The following is a 16,008-nucleotide window of genomic DNA, read 5'->3' as shown; positions in this document are numbered from 1 at the left end:
AAATTTTGGAGTTATTTTGTTCATACTCTTTCCCCTCCAAAACTTCCCTCTGATGAATAAATATCATTGGTGAAAAGTAAGTATTTGTCCTCAGTTTTTAAAATTCAGGTGCTGCCACCAAGCAGATGGCAAGCAGCTTCTACTGCTTTTTTTTCACTTCCTCCCTAGGGCAGAGGGAGCATTGTTGAAATACATTTGAGCATTTCTGCTTGAAATTATGTAGGAAAACATTCTTTTTTGGGAAGACATATTTGCCTACAGTCGAGATTATAATAGCAGCTTCAGGAAAGGATGAGGGAGAGAGGAAATACTTTTCAGTTGTTGAAATGTTGCCAAGACTATTCTTTCTAAATTTGTAACTTTGTCTGTATGAGATGTCAGTCATGATGTTCTATGGAAGAACATTAAAACGCACTTTTGATTAATTGATGCACAAATTACTTCCTATTTGATCTGTAGGCATTAAATTTAATTCTAATGCACTTTCGGTGACTCTGGGACTGTTATATGAATTTGGAATGAATTTAGCCTTTATGTTTTAATTTGCTCAGCCACCTTATCTAAATAGAATATTCTAAGGTTTTGAACAGCTGAAATACTACTAGTAATTCTTATCTCCAATTTAAATACTCCTGAAATTGCTTCAGGGTAGAAAGGCTCTACAGAGGGACCTGGACAGGCTGGATCGATGGGCCCAGGCCAGCTGCATGAGGTTCAACAAGGCCAAGTGCCGGGTCCCACACTTGGGTCACAACAACCCCACGCAGCGCTACAGGCTTGGGGAAGAGTGGCTGGAAAGCTGCCTGTCGGAAAAGGACCTGGGGGTGCTGGTCGACAGCCGGCTGAACATGAGCCGGCAGTGTGCCCAGGTGGCCGAGAAGGCCAATGGCATCCTGGCCTGTATCAGAAATAGTGTGGCCAGCAGGAGTAGGGAAGTGATCGTGCCCCTGTACTCGGCACTGGTGAGGCTGCACCTCAAATATTGTGTTCAGTTTTGGGCCCCTCACTACAAGAAGGACGTCAAGGTGCTGGAGCGTGTCCAGAGAAGGGCAACAAAGCTGATGAAGGGTCTAGAGCACGAGTCTTATGAGGAGGGGCTGAGGGAACTGGGGTTGTTTAGCCTGGAGAAAAGGAGGCTGAGGGGAGACCTCATCGCTCTCTACAACTACCTGACAGGAGGTTGTAGCGAGGTGGGTGTCGGTCTTCTCCCAAGTAACTAGTGATAGGACAAGAGGAAATGGTCTCAAGCTGTGCCAGGGGAGGCTTAGATTGGATATTAGGAAAAATTTCTTCACCGAAAGGGTCGTCAAACATTATAACAGGCTGCCCAGGGAAGCGGTTGAGTCACCATCCCTGGAGGTATTTAAAAGCTGTGTAGATGTGGTGCCTAGGGACATGGTTTAGTGGTGGACTTGGCAGTACTAGGTTAATGGTTGGACTCGATGATCTTAGAGGTCTTTTCCAACCTAAATGTTTCTATGATTCTATGATTGTATGAAATCAATGTAAAGTGAAAGTAAGCTTCCTCTTTGATTGAACAAATGTGTTTTCCTGCTTCTGATCTCTGGACAGTAAGTTAATGTTGTTGCCTCATCAATTTTTTGTAACATACAGTATGTTGTTCAGTAATACGCTACTGAGAATGCAGCTGAAACGTAATTGATATTCTTTTCTGCACGTTAAGAACAGTTTCCTAAGAATGTTTTGATTTAAAAATAAATGGAAATTTGTACAGCAATGTAAAGATGATTTACATACTGCTTTCTGCTGTAAATAGCTCATTTGAAAGTATACAAAATGGCCTGTTTTAGAAGCAGAATGCTCTTGTCTTGCAATATTGCATATATACAATCCTACATTCAGCGCAGGGAAAACCTGTCTAGATATTCATATCACTTTCAGCACCGTAAGAGCTGAACACCTTATTTTCTGTCAACGTGCCAGATCCTGATATCTCGGTCAGATTTTACTCACTTCATAGTGGGCCACTCCATTACCACTTGAGGAATTAAAATGTTGGATAAAATGAAGTCACTATCTATATTTTTGTGGTTAATAATAACAATAATTTAAATTTTGAAACCCTGATTATTTTTACTCACTTTCTATTTAAGCAAAATCCCTGCTGAAAACAAAGATTTGTTTGACTAAAGCTTTCAAAATTTTTCCATTTTAAACATCCTTTTCCATATTTTTTCCTTCCCAAATTTTATATATTTTCTGACTTCATAACCTTCTTTTATAAGGACAAGCTTAACACATCTTTCTTACTCTTAGTTTGCTTAGTTTATATTAAGGGGAAATTCTCACTGAACACTGTAGAAAATACATTTATTCATAATATATTACGGTTTGGGACAACTGTTAGAACCGATATCTTATCCAATGGGTTAGTTTCATTCATCCTTGTAACTTGCAAAAAATTAGAGAAGTCTGTTAATGACATACAAAAACACATTCCCATGACATCTGGGCTTATTGTCGTCTTAGTGGGTACATTTTTCATATACTTTATTATCTTATTTGCCTGAGATCTGGCAGCCATTTGCATCTTAGAGGCCTTGCATAAATCTATAGCTACTATCCATATTATCAGAAACTATTCTTCTAGAGACTGATCCACAATGTTGAGGTTAATGAATAGTTCAGTGCAAAGTATAGATTACATATTTGATTATGTTTGATGATGCCAATACATTACCTCTAGGACACCCTATGCATTGCCATAACTTCCAGAAATAATATCTGTAATATTTGTTTTTGTTAACTACAGTAGCTTAGAATTCTCATTACATATGCAAAGTATACATTGCCATGAAAATTCACCAAAAACATCATCTGTGCTCACCTGCTATGCTTATGCTTTTTACCAAGAGTCAGACTAAATGTTTACCATGGTCCTCATGTACTTAAATCATCTCCTTCTATGCAAAGTACATGCATATGTCAATTGATAACTGTAAAAATTATTGTTAATAGTCATAAGCATTTCAGAGAAATAGAACCTCTGCCAGGTTTTTAGCCTTACTCTACTAGACACAATTCCATACGAAGAAGTAATTCATATGGAAAAATGTTTACATGTAGATAATATATAAGTAAATGCTTGTGGAGATTTTTAGCTGGTAGCAAAATACAAATAATATCAAGTAGAAGCCAAGTAATTACTTATGAAGCAATCCCACATAATCCTCAAATCCCTCACAGGCTTGCACTCTACTTCTTTCAAGTCTGTAGGGGGGAAATTGTACTTTTTTCAAGTCAAATTAACTTATTTGGTTAGATATTATTCAAAACATATTCCATATATTTGAAGTGTTACAGACTCTATTTAACTTAAACTAAAACAAAACACTGTTTTTGCCACATATACAGGACCTTACTGAGAGGCAAAACTTTTTAGCCAAATTGTTTCTCCACCATCAGAATTCAGTTAATGACATATGACTATAGCTCACAGTGTTATTTCCATGGTCAGCGCTACATCTGTACTATGTAGGCTACCTCTATATCTCTACTACAAAGATTTGGGATCAGCCCAGTGTTTTTATATGATGTTTTATATTTCTGTCATTCAAATCCTGAGTAAAATAAGACTTCTTCTTTTGGCCTCTAGCTTCTGAGGCAAATCATTTATTTTGCTCTTAGTCATGTCATGCACCATGACACCGAGCACAATATTCTTATTCTTTCATCAGTTCACACATACACACAGAAATAGTATATAGCACATCTTATTCACATTGACAGGATAGCACCAGCAAGGACTAAACTTGTGACATCTGGCAAAGTCATCCACTGAAGTTAAAGTCTTAGTTCTTTTACCCAAGACTTGAGTATACAATACGGTATAAATGATATGGTTAACATTAGTGCTGGAGAAATACCACACTGGGAATGGTCTTTGTGTAGATATATTTCTATAGGAATTTGGTGTACAAGCTAACTCATGAAAAACAGAAAGACCATATCCTACTGCCACAGAAAACAGATTTACTATTTGCAAAGAGCTATAGCTAACCAAGGAATGCCAAAGTCACCTTTAAATCAACAGCTTTAGAGAAGTGTAAATTACAATTTTAATGTAAAAATTATTCCAATTAATCACCATGTAATAAATAAGCTATCAACCCTAAATAGTATGTTCTAGCTTTTCTCTAATGAACCATCTCTTATTGCTTACACATAGTGTTTGACTAGGAATAAAATACTGTGCTTTAAAGAAAAAAACAACCATCTTTCTGATAATGACCTAGCTCCTCAGGAAAAGAAGAAGATTCATATTTTTTTCAGAACATAAATACAGACTTCATCAAAGAAGTACAGAGTTCTTGCCTAGTACAAACTCCAGCTTTTCCCTGTCTGGGCCCTTTTTCATGCACTGTTTGTTCACAAGGCTTTGGAACTTCATAAACTCCAAGCTCAGAGACTCCTGAAGCTACTTCAGCCCTCTTGGACTTGTTTTAAAAATCTTCAGAAGTTTTGGGGAAAGAGGATTTGCCCATGCCTGTATCAGGTATCCTAGCACAAAGGCTAACGGCTTCCTGGAAGTGTAATGTACTGCGTTATAATAGCCTCTCTATTCTGTAATTTATGTACCTATTTGGGAAGGTGGTAAAGGGAAGAACAAGAAAATCCTAGGAATAGAAGGACTGATTGTAACGATTCCAAATCTGAGGTCCGTGCCCTAAAGCACATCGAGCAACACAGTGTAGAGTTTCTGACTAATGCAGGTCACTGGGAGATCCTCTCTGTAATTAGAATCATGGAGGAACAGCTAAAAACTCTCAGGGACTGTATGCTGTGTGTTTGGCACTGCCAATATAAATTGCTACGATCTGGTGGATGTAACACTTCTCTGACAAAAAACTGAGAAAACTGAGTTTCCCTGCTGCACTAAGATCCCTCTTAATATTAGAAAACCTTTGAGACAAAGCAGAAGTGAAAATTAATCTAGAATACATAAATGACAGCCTTAAGAAATTAGTTTCAATATTTGGAGAGATATATTGCAAAACAAAAACTATAGTATGCTTTGTAGTTACTTTTTGGTGTGATTGAACAGGATGCTCCTCTTGGTAGTACCCCTCTCAGCTCATTCTTGCTCTTGCATGTAGTACTTCATTTGCTTAGCATTGTCTATACATTTGTATTTAAGCTGTAAGTTGGATAGTTAGATGATCCATGTAAAAATAACTTTTGCAGATTTTTTTTTTCCTTTAATCATAATAATTTTCCTGATCTCATTTACAGTGGAGTCCCACAGGCACTGCATTGGCCCAGTGAGGTGCCGTGTACAGTTGTGGGAGTGTGAGAATGAGTGGCTGGCACATGGAGAGCCAGAACTTCTTAAACTGGCTTTGCCACCTTATAGAACATTCCTGATACTGCAGGCTTCACCCTGATTTTGCTTCAAGGCGTTTTCTGTGTTTGTTCACCCAACAGATTCTGAAGCCAAGTTAACTGAGAATAGTTTATATAGTTTTGGAGCAGAGGTCCAACATCTTGACAAGTATCATTGTTAATCACCGCTTTCCCTGAAGCAGAAATCTGAGCTGGAGTACAGATTTCCTTTACGAACTCTTTTGTTACTGAAGTTGCTACTGATATTAAAGACAGCTTTAAAGATTTTCTAAAACCACAACTCTGCTAATTGATCTAACCAGGTAACAGGTCTCCGTTGCTGATGGACAGTTGTCTGTCAAAGTTTCCACCCATAAGGATGCCTTTATGATACGTCTTCTCACTGGGTGGACCTAGAACAATTCATCACCTGGTCTGGTTGTGAACAAATATGTTCACACAGTGCCCGTCTGCCTTTACCTGGCAGATCAGTAACTGAAGAACTTCATCATTGTTTAGTTTCCATTAACTTTAAATACATAAAGTTTCCATGGCACATAATTCTAGATCTGTTCATTGTACAAACTCATTAGCAAAGACAAAGAATGCAGCTTATTACTAGCTCTTGATAGAGACAGCACTTTAAAGCACTAAATAAACCAGGTGACACTTAAACACAGCTGTCTGGAATTTGAGAACACTCAGATACTGATAAACCACGTCACATCATGAACAAGGCTTTCAAAAACCTTTTCTGAGTGTGTTTTTGGAATTGTTTTCAGGCATGCTATTTCTGAAGACTGGTCCTTAGGTTTCTTAGCTGTCACATTGGTAATTGTAAGATGCTGTCAAGGTCATGTTTTCACAGATTTTAACATGACAGCTAACAGTACATCACTTCCCACTGTATAACTAATACACATTTAAGATCTTGTATGTAAGTTAATGCCTTTCAATTACAGTGATGGCACTGAGGACTGGAGATATGGACAGAATGAAAGAAAGACGCAACAGATGTGTGGGTATATTTATCTGCTGCCAAGTGCTGAGACACTGCAATAAACATCAGCCTTTGCATGAGTACCAATCTAATCTTTTTAGTCAATTAAATGTTACCAAGTTGGTTAGGTAGCAGATTTGTGCTTCAGTTTTTGTGTATATTGCTATCTGCACAAATAATTGTTTTGACTTCATGGAAGTTGAACATTGCGTGGTAGAATGAACTTGGCAGAACTTAAATGGCCATATGTCCTCTGAATAAATTTATGGAAGTAGGCATTTAAAACAATTAAATGAGAGATATGAACTAATATTTGATATCCACTAATAGAATAATATGGCTATAATTTTCTTCAATTTACATGGTCTAAAATGTGCCACAAAGAAGAGATGGTTAATCTTCAGCCAGGTTTGGAGAAATTTAACACCATAGTTAAATGTCTTATGAAGTGTTAAAACTGGGTTGGCACTTCCGTTCATTTTCCACAGAACATGAGGCCAACTCATTTTTATGTTGTTCATAGAAACATTAAAAATGATTAATAAGTGCTAGTAAATGTGAAAATGAAGGAATGACTATCAGGAATAAAAACAAGTGTCTCCTTTTATCTTATCACAGCTAGATAATTCTGTTAGCTTCCTCATGATCAGCCCCCAGTTCTTGTAAGCTGGCTAAATACCATTTAAATATTGAAATCAAACAAGTTCTCATTCATGTAGAGAGTTACACAACAACTATAGTAACTGTTACACTGAGCAACATATATATTTAAGCAAACTCCTCATACTTTAACATATGGACTATTTCTGTGATGCAGAAACCAAATTCAGCCCATTCATTAAGTATATAGTATGGAGACCAAATTTCTCAGCAAGGATTCAGTACAAGAACATTTACATATACATTTACCATTCCCTTACATAGACAAAATTAATTTAAACTGAATGGATCCAGTTCAAACTCAGTTTCATGTTAAAGAACAAAAAATCTTGTAATACATATACAGAATATAAACCTAAATACCACTGTAAAATGAAACTGTAAGGTCTGGTGTAGTAATGAAAAGCAAAAAAGTTTGAAGTTTTTTTTAAAACAAAACAAAAAAAAGTCAGAAATATGGACATTTGGATTTGTGTTGATGATTTTTTATTTCATTATTATTTATATCAGCATCAATAAATAACCAAATATGAAAATGTCTTTGTAAAAATTTTGGATATGACAAGTTATGAAAACCACAGAAAAACGGGAAAAAAATTCTACTCCAGCTCCACATTATTCCACACTATACAGTTATATATTTATAAAAAAAATATTTTGAATTAAACGTTGCCTCCAGTTATATAGGTCACAGATCTGTAGCAAATTGTTAGTCACAGTTCCTCACATGTTCTTTCCAAAGTTAAATGACATCTAGAATGTAAAAGACACTAGCTTTTCTGTATAAAGTTTCTGTAAAATTTCATCATAATTATTTAAAAGAAACTACAGTTTTTTCCTAGTTTTCTTTTTTTCCATACTATCTTCACTGTTATTAGTACTTTAACTGCAAAATGTTTTAACTTTCTGTGAAAAATCCATTAAAAATTAACAAGCAGCTGAAGCAAATTCATGGACCTTAAAGGGAATACAGGTTTGAGTGATAAACTTCAGTATTAGTCTATTAACTATTAAAGATGAGTATTTAAATTTATAGCTCAAAAATAAACATATTATGTTCCTTCAAATAAACTGCCTTATAATATAGTTAAATCACCAATTATAATTTTCCCTTGCCTGACAAATCAATGGGGAGGAATGAAAAAATGGTCAATATGCCCAATGATATATGTTAGAACTGCAATTATTATTTTTTGATACCTTTTAGACCTTTTATCCTTTTTAATAATAAAGTGGGTGCTACCAGAATGGCTTGGTCAGGCTTGCATTGCAAAATAAATTCAGAAAGCAATCACTGATAATCCTAAAGACCAAGTTATTGCTCAGTCGGTTGACAGGAATCAGCTTTCTGTTCAGCACTTTTGTTTGCAAAACAGTTTTTGTTCTTGAAAACATATGTATGTTGCATGACAGAAACAGAATAACATAAACATATAATGGCATAGGTTGCTTGTGTGGTGTATTGAGCAAAATCCACAACAAAGAACATATATATGAACAGTTGCAGTCCTGGATTGGACAGTGGCAGAAGGGGCAGTGGCAGAAGGAACAGAACAATCCCAAAGGAAGGAGTCTTTGCATGCCTGAATAAAGCTTTTACTTCTCCTTCCTCTATTCCTATCTGTGTGATGGACTGATTTCTGAGTTATGCAACTGACTTTTGTTAGGATCAGTCATGATTTCCAGATGTGATCTTTCCATTCTTTGCTTTGTAATGCCAATTCATGTCAGCCACTTTTTGAACTGGCCTAAGAGCAATCTGCGAATGAGTTCATGTGCTTTGGGGGCAGAAAGATATCAGGCTCATCCAGAGATGATAAATGACTGTTGTATTTGCCAAAATACTAAATTGCACTCAACTTCAAAGAGTTTAGTTGGAATGACATTATCATATGCAACTGGAATTAATTTCAGAGGAGAACTACACCATCGGTTATGAAGGGAAAGACATTTCCTCACCTTTAAGAGTGCACATACTTTTAGTGAGAGGAAGGAATAAAGAATCAAGAAAAAAATGTGATTATAAGAAAAAAGAATCTAGTGTGAGTTTGTAGCCAAATCCTGGAATAAAGCAGAATATAGAGGAGATGGCTAGGCCTATTACCTTTTGCCACAGAACATGAACATCAGGAAAATTATTTGTAAACCACAGAGTAAAGTGCTTCAGATAACTAATGAAACGAAGGACATAAGAATTTGCTGACAGAAATTTAAATATTCTGAACCTTCCCTCATTTTCAGTTTTGATCTTAAGAAGAATATAATTACCTGTCTTTCCTTCCTGTTATCTTCACTTCTATATATTTTTTTTTTAATTTGATAATATGTTTACCAAAAAAACCCAGCCCAACACAGAAAAGGTTGCATTTACCATACATAGGGTCTGGATGCGATCTGAAGACACTGGAAATCTCACATGAATCTTGTCTTCACAATATTTCCAGAGTTGTCTCTAGAACAAAAAGGACAACATAGACTCAGCTGAAGAATTCATGAGGAATCTCTGATGCTATTGGGATGAATAGCAAAATTCCCACAAGACAGTCAGGATTTCATCACTATTTTAAATGAATATTCAAAAGGAACTTACAACTCACAAAAGCTGTGATCCTTATTCCTTGAAAGCTGGTAAGTTTTTTAAATGCTTTGTGCAGCTTTTTTTTCCTTTAAAAATTTTTACTTATAATAATATGTGTATTACCCTCTTCAGTTTTGATCAGATCTACATGGATACTGTATGCATAATTCCACTCTAAAAGAGGAGATTGCCAGTAGTATAAACATATCATTATGCAAAGTAATTAGATGCAGAAAAATAAATAGAATCAATGCTGAGAGCTTATAGAAGTGCAGATAAACAAGTACTCATAATGTTTTTAGTAGACGTTTAGAAAAATCAGCCATATCCTTCAGGTTAATGACTTAGTTCCATCTAGATTTACTCTTCTGGGTTCAGAATATACAATTATAATGCTTATAATTCAAATGAGAAAACCTTGATGACTAAGTTTGTAGAATCCAGCAGGCTTCAGCAGATCAGCAATCATCCTTTAAAATCATCTTTGTAAATATATAAAGGTATTTTATTTAAACTCATAGGCAGTTCTAAAAATCCTTTTTTCTCTGTAATTGTAAATTGTTTGTTTGCTAAAAATTTAACAAGTAGTGGAAATTATTTTTTCTTTTGTGAGTGAGATACTATTGTTGTTTCTGCTTTGGCTTTGATCTGCCATTCAGAACTACAATGGGTGGCAATCACCCCTCCAAATACAATTGGGCATTCCTTATTCTCTGGTCTTCACTCACTACTATAGTTTGAAAAAAGTCCCCTGTCCTTTCGTGAGTAGTTTAAAGCAATCAGTCAGGATAGTAACAGCCAGTACTCTTCTTCTATTGTTGGTTTGATTGAATCTCACCTTGGCTAAGAGTCCAAAGATCCAAGCATATCTATATTTATAAAACTTTTTTCAGGTATATTTTACCCCTATAAATGTCCTGACTAGTCCTTTTTTCTTTTTAGAAATGCATTCAAGGGTTTTGATGACCTGTAAAAATGGAAATGAGCAAAGCCACCTTTGTTTTTGATGCAAGTAGCCACAGGTCATGGGGTGAAGCCTACCCAAAAGTACCATTCAGTTAAGCGAGACCTTCACATCTGCCCAGCTCTAACTCATTAGATGATTCTGGTATGTACTGGGAAAACAAGATAAAAGATAATTATCACATAATTATTTGTGTGCCTAAAAGCCCTGGACTACATCTGCCCTGTTCTGACGGTCCAGGTTATATGCTGTAAGGGCACAAATATGCACAATTGAACTCTTTCCATTTTTTCATCCTTGTAACACATTTGGGATGGGAGATCAGATGGTGGTAGTGACCCAAGTAGCAACCACTAACTGCCAAAGAGATTGGCATGGGATGGCACAACCAGCAAGGTGGATTCTGCTGACTATCTAAGTTAGAAAGCAATAAATAATGAAAAAAACAGTCCCTTGGGGGGAGTGGAGTAGTAGAGAGCGGGGTGATATAACTGTGGATATCTTAGATTGTGCAGAAACCTAATCCTGAGAAGGATCTGCTATGTAAAAGTTAGGCTGACAGACACTTCAACCAGCCCCAGTAAGCGTCTTGTTCCCCTGCACTGGTCATAAGTACACTGGAGGCCTTCACGCCTGTGAGTGCGTTCTGTACAAAAAAGGGCACGTGTGTAAGAAATTTCAAAGTAATTATTAAATTACACATGCAATAGAAATGCATGTTTGAATGGTTATACCTGTACAACCTATTTCACATACAAAAGTGTTAAACTTTTTAATTAAAAGTGGGTTTTTTTTGCAAAGCAAAATTTAGGGTATGTATGCTAATTTATGGTGATGTCCTTACTGGTGATTCATATAGGCATACGCCAACCACCCTGTTATCAGGAAGTGTGTCTTAATTGTAAGAGTCCTTGGCAATATGTTTATTTCCTATTCTGTCCATGGGACTTCAGATTCATTCAGTGGACAGAATGGATATACAGGGAAGCAGAATTAAGGTTCCATAGGGAACAATAAACCTGGTCTGTTCTATTTTTCAAGTACAACTTGAATTATCTTCTATTTACAGAGAGTATGGGGAGGAGACACTGTCAGTTAATTCATTCTTATGTCATTAAATCTGTTGTGCTGAAAAATAACTGAAAACAGTGTGTAAGCAGCCTTACCTTCATTGTGACTTCAGACTATACAGACCAGATTCAAACATTAAAACAAACAACATTTCTATGACCTCTGATGCCTCTGCTTAGGCCAGTGTAGGATAGAGTCATGCAGACAGGTTCTGTTCTTCCACCTGCAATGTAAAGCTGGGTTTAAGCTGCTACATATGCTCTCTTGAGACAAAGCAAACTCTAGCTATTTTAGCATGCTTAGTATGTCTTCATCTGCTTCATACATATTTTAGTGTTTCTGTAAAATAATTGTACTACAATTTCAGAGGTATGCTGGGTTTGCTGATGGTGTCATGAAATGCATTGCATTTTCTACAGCATCTGTCTTTCTTACTTAGAATCATAGAATCATAGAATCATTAAGGTTGGAAAAGACCACTAAGATCATCGAGTCCAACCGTCGACCCAACACCACCATGCCCACTAAACCATGTCCCTAAGCGCCTCATCTACACGTCTTTTAAATACCTCCAGGGATGGGGACTCCACCACTTCCCTGGGCAGCCTGGTCCAATGTTTAACCACTCTTTCACTAAAGAAATTTTTCCTCACGTCCAATCTAAACCTCCCCTGGCACAACTTGAGGCCGTTTCCTCTCGTTCTATCGCTAGTTACTTGGGAGAAGAGACCGACACCCACCTCGCTACAACCTCCTGTCAGGGAGTTGTAGAGAGCGATGAGGTCTCCCCTCAGCCTCCTTTTCTCCAGGCTAAACAACCCCAGTTCCCTCAGCCCCTCCTCATAAGACTTGCTCTCCAGACCCCTCACCAGCCTTGTTGCCCTTCTCTGGACACGCTCCAGCACCTCAACGTCCTTCTTGTAGTGAGGGGCCCAAAACTGAACACAGTATTCAAGGTGCGGCCTCACCAGTGCTGGGTACAGGGGCACAATCACTTCCCTACTCCTGCTGGCCACACTGTTTCTGATACAGGCCAGGATGCCATTGGCCTTCTTGGCCACCTGGGCACACTGCCGGCTCATGTTCAGCCGGCTGTCAACCAGCACCCCCAGGTCCTTTTCCGACAGGCAGCTTTCCAGCCACTCTTCCCCAAGCCTGTAGTGCTGCGTGGGGTTGTTGTGGCCGAAGTGTGGGACCCGGCACTTGGCCTTGTTGAACCTCATGCAGCTGGCCTGGGCCCATCGATCCAGCCTGTCCAGGTCCCTCTGCAGAGCCTTCCTACCCTCGAGCAGATCAACGCTCCTGCCCAACTTGGTGTTGTCTGCAAACTTACTGAGGGTGCACTCAATCCCCTCATCCAGATCATTGGTAAAGATATTGAACAAGACCGGCCCCAAAACTGAGCCCTGGGGAACACCGCTCATGACCGGCCGCCACCTGGATTTAACTCCATTCACCACAACTCTCTGGGCCCGGCCGTCCAGACAGTTTTTTACCCAGCGCAGAGTACACCTGTCTAAGCCATGAGCCGCCAGCTTCTCCAGGAGAATGCTGTGGGAGATGGTGTCAAAGGCTTTACTGAAGTCCAGGTAGACCACATCCACAGCCTTTCCCTCATCCACTAGGTGGGTCACCTGGTCATAGAAGGAGATCAGGTTGGTCAAGCAGGACCTGCCTTTCATGAACCCGTGCTGGCTGGGCCCGATCCCCTGGTTGTCCTGCTCATGCCTTGTGAGCGCCCTCAAGATGAACCGCTCCATAATCTTCCCCGGCACCAAGGTCAGGCTGACAGGCCTGTAGTTCCCTGGATCCTCCTTCCAGCCCTTCTTGTAGATGGGCATCACACTGGCAAGCCTCCAGTCATCCGGGACCTCCCCCGTTAACCAGGACTATTGATAAATGATGGAGAGTGGCTTGGCAAGCTCCTCTGCCAGCTCCCTCAGCACTCTTGGGTGGATCCCATCCGGCCCCATAGACTTGTGAGCATCCAGGTGGCGTAGCAGGTCGTTAACTGCTTCCTCTCATACTTATGCTGGTATCGAGCATCACTGAGTAACAAGGTATTCCTGTAGATAACTGATTTTATTATAGGTTAAGCAACTATCAGATAAAAAGATATGAGATATTCCAACTGCTCTGGAACTTTCCCACTATTTGAGATTTAAAATAATATAACTTTCATGAAGAAACAAAAATTTGTATGTGGTGGCCAAGAAAGTCTAAAGAAACATGAGACTTTGTGTCCCCTAATGGTCCTGGGGACTGAGTACAAAGAAGGACACTAAACAGGTTCCCATTGACACAGAAGATGGCTGACCATCCTCCCCATGTGGCTGTCTGGTAAGGAAGATATCCTCCAAACTGATTTCCTTAAAAATCTCTTGAATTTTCACTAAGGTAAACCACTTCAGTGAGAAAGCTCAGGTAATTACCTGTTAGCATGGCAAAAGTGGCTTTTTACATATAAGGCTTCTCGAATAAAGCCTATGTAAAATCTGATGAGTGTTTTGAACATTTAGGTGTTGAAAATGACTCTAATTTCCAAACAATCAATAATTGTACGGTCCATATTTCCTGAAAATTTGAACCAATAATGTATTTTCAACCAATATATATATGTTTGTGTGTGTGTGTATCTACTCCCAACCCAATTTTTTGAAACTTTTTGAAACTTTTCTGATCAAAATAATACTGTACCGGGTGTAGGTGCTGGTGGGGAGCTGCAGAGGTCTCTGTGAGGAGAGGCCAGGCCAGGGCTGCCGCGTGCCGGTCTCAGCCGGCTCCAGTGGCCCCACTGCGGGGCACAGCTGAGCCCCTCGGCCACGGGCGGGCGCCTCTGGGAAAGCGCAGCTAAGAAAGGGCAGAACGCTGCCCGGCAGTGAGGGGCGAGGGAAAAAGAGTGCGAAACAGCCCTGCGAGCCCTGAGGGGAGAGCGGGAGGAGGGCAGGAGGGGCTCCAAACGCCCCCAGAGAGATTCCCCTGGAGAGCCCCTGCTGGAGCAGGTGGATATCTCCGGAGGGAGCTGCAGCCTGTGGAGAGCACACGCTGCTGCAGGGGAACAGTGTGAGAGGGCAGGAGAAGCAGAAAGGAGCTGGTATGGACTGACCAGAGCACCCCATTCCTCTGCACCCATTGGGGTGGACGAGGGGCAGGTAGAGGAGTCGGGAATGAAGGAGTGAAGGTGAGCTTGGGAGGAAGGGGGGAAGGTGTCATTTTAATTTTGTCTTTGTTTCTCACTACCTAAATCTATTTTAATTGGCAATAAATTACATTAATTTTCCCGAAGATGCATCTTTTTTTCCCCTGAGGTAATTGGTACATCATCTCCCTGTTTTTATCTCAACCCATGAGCTTTTTCTTCTTATTTTCTCCCCCTGCCCTGTTAGGGAGAGGGGAGCGAGGGACTGACTGGGTGGGGCTATCTGGCAGCTGGCCAAGGTCAACCCACCACAAACACTCTAAAAAAAGAACTATGAAATCACTATACTCATTTCAAATTTCATTAAGTTGAAAAGTACATTTTCAGGACCTCAGCAGCTTGGAAGGCAGGCAGATCTTGATGCATTTGCACAATAGAGTTTTTACTGGTGGCTTATAAGGTTATGTCTAATCAAATTATTCTATTAAAGAAGAAAATAATATTAATTGATTCATTGTGTATGAGCATATTTTAGTTTTAACTATATACGGTTTGTCCAACCTTTTATTTTCTTCAGTGTATTTTTCATAAGTGATGGTCACTGCTTTCCTCTCCCCTCTTCAGAAAGTTTTGCTCACTTTTCAGGTTTACCAGACAGCACCAGTTCCAACATTTGTCCTGTGGTGCGATCCCTCACCTTTCTTTAAAGGATTCAGTTTGGAAATGCTCCATGAGATTAAACGGCATACTAGGATACCACCCCCAAACTAAACGAAAGAGTTTCAGATCATGGCTGAAACATAAGGTATTCATCCCACAGTGGCCATTCAAATATGTCATTCACCATGCTTAATAAAATTTTATAGGACAGCAAGAGACACACAGTATTCTAAGCACCAGTGCATACACCATTATTCATAAGTAACCCCACAAATTGTTCTAGGTCAAAAGTAATATTGTGCTACTCTGGGACTTCTGGAAAAAAGGAAAAAAAAAAAAAAAAGCTGATCTGCAGGCTCATTTAAGATCAGGTATTTGTTCTGAAAAATGAAAATTAGAAAATTCAGATAAGGAAAAAAAAGAAATAGGTGATGTAACAAGGTCAAACTATACTAGGCAGTTTTGGTGAAATATTTTTGAATTGGGGCTCAGTATTCCATACTTCCACACTTTCTGTTGAACAACAGTGACCTACTGAAACTGGGACCTTCACACACTGCAAAAAAGTAAAAAAAAGTGAGAAAATAACAGCC

This window comes from Aptenodytes patagonicus, chromosome 2 (assembly GCF_965638725.1).
Source record: "Aptenodytes patagonicus chromosome 2, bAptPat1.pri.cur, whole genome shotgun sequence".
NCBI lineage: Eukaryota > Metazoa > Chordata > Aves > Sphenisciformes > Spheniscidae > Aptenodytes > Aptenodytes patagonicus.
The sequence above is the reverse complement of the archived record's forward strand: the minus strand, read 5'-3'. Positions refer to the sequence as shown.